The sequence below is a fragment of the Otolemur garnettii genome, unplaced genomic scaffold, assembly GCF_000181295.1.
Source record: "Otolemur garnettii isolate 467f Iridium unplaced genomic scaffold, OtoGar3 scaffold01623, whole genome shotgun sequence".
NCBI lineage: Eukaryota > Metazoa > Chordata > Mammalia > Primates > Galagidae > Otolemur > Otolemur garnettii.
The window spans coordinates 1-4,205 of record NW_003854018.1 but is presented as its reverse complement, the minus strand read 5'-3'; the positions used below and the strand labels follow the sequence as shown (position 1 = coordinate 4,205).

General features: G+C 52.7%; 1 long non-coding RNA gene across 1 annotated transcript; it reads left to right on the top strand.

The window, feature by feature from the left end:
* Nucleotides 1-2,048: 2,048 nt before the first annotated feature.
* Nucleotides 2,049-3,354, top strand: LOC111722896. Its single transcript, XR_002771536.1, has 4 exons — nt 2,049-2,094; nt 2,476-2,608; nt 3,081-3,150; nt 3,320-3,354. It is a non-coding gene; the product is annotated as an uncharacterized LOC111722896 (long non-coding RNA).
* The last annotated feature ends 851 nt before the right edge of the window (nt 3,355-4,205 follow it).

Here is a 4,205-nt window from a genome sequence, read left to right as displayed (position 1 = left end):
CGTCTTCTATTAACTTTACAAATCCCTCTCTTTTACATCCATTTGCCAGGGCACCATCAGTAACAATAGCAGATATGTTGACAAGGGTCAAAGAAAATTCCTTAAACATATTTTTTATTGCTTCATATAAATCCTTAGACTTAGTTGCCTTTCTTTTCTTTTCCTTTCTGGTTTTTTTTTTTTTTTTTTTTTGAAGTTTTCGGCCAGGGCCGGGCTTGAACCCGCCACCCTCAGTATATGGGGCTGGCGCCCTACTCCTTGAGCCACAGGCGCCGCCCAAGTCTGTCCACTTTTTATTGAACAATCTTTCATCCATCATTTTTCATTTGGGGGTTCTGTTTTCTTTTCAGACATTGTAGAAGCCATGCCGGGATTATAAAAAATAATGATAGATAAGGGACTATGTTTACTTTTATTATGAAAATTAGTTGACAGGAAAACAGAAAGCAAAGTTTGTGCCCTTCCACATCTCCCTGACTGTAAAGCGTAGTGTTTGATGTTCAAGGCACCGCTGGGATGTGGCAGTACCTCAATATTCTGGCAGAAAAATAGCTACCTGACTTCTAGAGAACATTAAACTCCTAATGTGGCAATGGTAGGTTGAAATATTATTGATAATGGCGGCCTGACCAAGTCACCACAAGCTCAGGTGCCAATTCGAATGTCTGCGCTTCGAAGATACACAATGGAAGCCACCCACTGCCACAAAACTGAAGCCACACATGCGTACAAATAGCGACTGTGTACCCTACATTTATTTTACAGGACACTGTGGCATGGCATTGTCAAAACAGAAAACACACTCTAGAGAACCACACGATCGAGTTTCACCAAAACAAACAAGCAAAATGCATAACATTTTAAATAAGTTTACCATTTTCTGACAGGATGCAGTCATCGCCATCCCAGCCCACAGGTGGACCGCAAGCCATTCACGGCTTGGACACCGTGCCATAAGGTCACATGGGCCTCCTACATTTTCTTGTGACCTTGCTTCAAAGTCAACATTTCCTTTAAATAAGAGGGGCCCGTGCACTACGAGAGGCCTGCCCACAAGTCTACAGGCAAAGAACCTGCTGCATGTCAGGTGGAAGAGCTCCATGGGGTTGCAAGCCAGGGCAGGGGAGAGGAAAGCAGGACGGACACCTACCAGAACACAAGCTCTGTAGGGGACTCACTTTCCGGCAGCAAGGAAGTGGCAGAATCTGGCTTAGAACAGGATAGATCGCATGTATGCTGAGGTCAGGACATGGGCGACACCAAGCCAGGGAGGGTGAGGGTACAGACACAAGTTACTCAGAGCACCCAGGTAAATCTGCAGCATGATGGCTGCTCCTGGGGTTGGCTGCAAGGATCCAGGAAGCAGGGCGCTGGGGAGTAGGCCCTTCTCCCTTGTCTCGGATCCTCACTTCATTGTCCTCACTCCCCAAGGTTAGGCCCTGGCTGGGGACCTGGGGAGCCAAGGCTCAGGCCCCACCAGCAGGGGGCGGTCCCACAGGCAGAAGGTGGTCTCACGAGGGCGTGGCCCGGAGAGGCTCCGCCCACAGAGAGAGAGAAAGAGAGAGACTCACGCACACGCACACGCACGCATACACGCACGCGTGGGCGCGGTACTGGCCAATCAGCGAGGCCAGCTGTTCCCGCGCAGACCTGGCCTCAGAGGAGCGCGTCTGTGACGCCTAGCAGACTGTGAGGGGGCGCTGTCGCGTTTGGTCAGGTGAGGCGCTGCTGCTTGTGGAGGCGGGGCTGGCCGGACTGGCGGAGCTCCGTGTCCCCGGGGGACCCCGGGGACGTGGGTGTGGACTCAGGCAGGGCTGGGCCGAGGCTGCCCTCTGCGGAGATGTCTGTGGCGTCGCGTGGGGCCTGGGTGAGGGCGAGGGCCCTGAGACTCGGCCTGGGGGCGGGCCTGAGGGCCTCCAGGTCCCCTGACGGAGGCTCACGGTGGAGATTGGTTGGTGGATTAGGTGGGTGGAACAGTCCAGGAGCTTCCCTCCTACCTGGTCCATGTAGAAACGGAACACTTGGGTCCCCTGGGGTCCCCCTGGCGTCCGCAACGGCGAGTGGGCAGTGGCGGCACCTGAGAGTCCCGGACAGGTGCGAAACGGATCATTTCCCATCCCGAGGGCTGGAAGGATACGGACTCACCGCACAGTCTGACTCACCCCACAGTCGTTTCCCCTGACTGACCCGCAGGCAGGGCGTCCCTGAGGACCGGAGGGCCTGGCAGGGGTGGGAAACGGGGACCACGGCAGGCCGTGGGGGGCATGTGCACCCTCTGTGGCCAGCACGGGGGGACCGGGCAGGACGCGATGGGGAGTGGAGGAGCGCTGGCGCCATTTTCCTGGTCCCCTGCTGCCGGGACAGGAGGCGTGAGGGCGCCCGGCCCTGCTCTACTTAACCCGGACAGCGTCGTCGTCACCAGCGGGCTCTCTCCCAACCCAGCCGCATTTCTGTAGAGTGTCTTTGCGCTCACAGGGGTCGAGTGGAAGTCGTCTCTAGCGCCCAAGACAGCCAGCCATGGCACCCAGGAGAAGGGTTTCCGTCAGGAGGGCCACCAGGGCCCCGGTGGAGGCAGAGGCTTCGGCAGCCTGTGACTTGGGGCACGGAGGTAAAGGGGCAGGGGGCGAGGGTCCCAGGAAGGCTGTACCCGCCCAAGGGCTCGATCTGTCGTCTGTCGTGTGTCTTGGCAGCTGCAGTGCCGAGCGCACCGAGCCCGTCATTGCTCTGGATTCGGCCAGTGCAAACGCTGAGGAGCCTTGGGTTTTCCCCTCAGAGGGTCAGACTCCCATCTCAGAGCCGAGTCCGAGGTCCCCCAGCCCAGCCCTCCCGCAGGGGTGCAGCCCTGCCTCCTCTTGTCCCATAGGCGGTGCGTGGCTTGCTGCGACTGGAAGGGGGCGTAAAGGGGAGCTGTGTATAAAGGGTCGGGGCCCAGACTCATTTCCCATGGCCCGCACCTAACGCTTCCACGCACAAGTCTGCTCTCCATGTCTTGGTGGCAGACAGCCTAGGAATTCTGCCACTACCACACTGCTCCAGCGTCCTGTCCTTTAAACATCTTTGTCCTTTTGCTTTCAATATAGCAAACACTCCAGGAATAGATGACTGTGATGGAAGCAACCCCTTTTCAGATGCAGCTCAGCAGGATATGTGGTAATGTGTTGAGTATTTTTTTGCCCGCTGATAAAGTCATTGAGGAAAATCAGCACTGACTCACGTGGCACAAGTTGTGTGTAAAGCACGTGGCATAAGCCCCATCTTCCAGTGCACACGTGATATTTCACTAGCCCCTAATGTAAAACTCAATGCAATGTCTTCACAGGAATGAACTCCAGAACATGTTGAAGAAATATGAAGGTATGTTTGAGGAGATAGATGTAGGCAAAGAAACTTTTCATAACCTATAACTTAGGTAACAGCAACTGTCAACAGTGGGCTGCACCACTGTTCTTACTGCCTGCTTCTCATGTGCAGGATGTCCCGGCAGTATGGAGTGTGATTCAGCTCCCCAGATTTCTTTACTTACCCCTTTTTGATTGTTGGTGTGAAGAGGGCGGTGCTCACGGTGGTGCCATCCATTGTAAGACTCATGCTTTCATTTGATGCACTGTGGGAGTGCATCCGGCAGACCCGGAAGAACCGATCTCACTTCCATCTTGTGCCACATAGCAGATCATATATCCAGTTTTAATGTCTATGTTTAGAATTCCCATGTCAGTTGTTTTCTAGAACTTGGGAAATTCTTTCCTTTGGTTGGTAGCAGTGCAGGTTGAGACCTCTCCAATAGCTGCTTGTGGTTATATTGACCTTAATAACCCTTGTAGTAGAGAACTAAACTGCTGGCAGCAGAGCGATTTATTGTCACAGTCAATGGTAAGTCTTACATACATGTTTCAGATATCACTTACCTTGACTGTGTGAAAGGATGTCCACTTAATAGGGTCAGAGTCTAATTTTGACTCCTTTGTCGGTGGGGAGAATTCATAGGGGAAGAAAGGTTTTGAGAACTTGCTCTGGTCGTGACAATGTGTCTGGTTCATGAGCTGTCTTACCATTTGATTATTGTAGATGGTAAAGTTTACTTACAGAGTACTTGTGAAATGATGCAGTTCATTCACGATTACTGGAAAATAAGTATTTTCGGTAATTCCATAACATAGAGTCAGTCATAGGCTTAGCAACGCATTGTCTGAAATATAAAAAAAAAA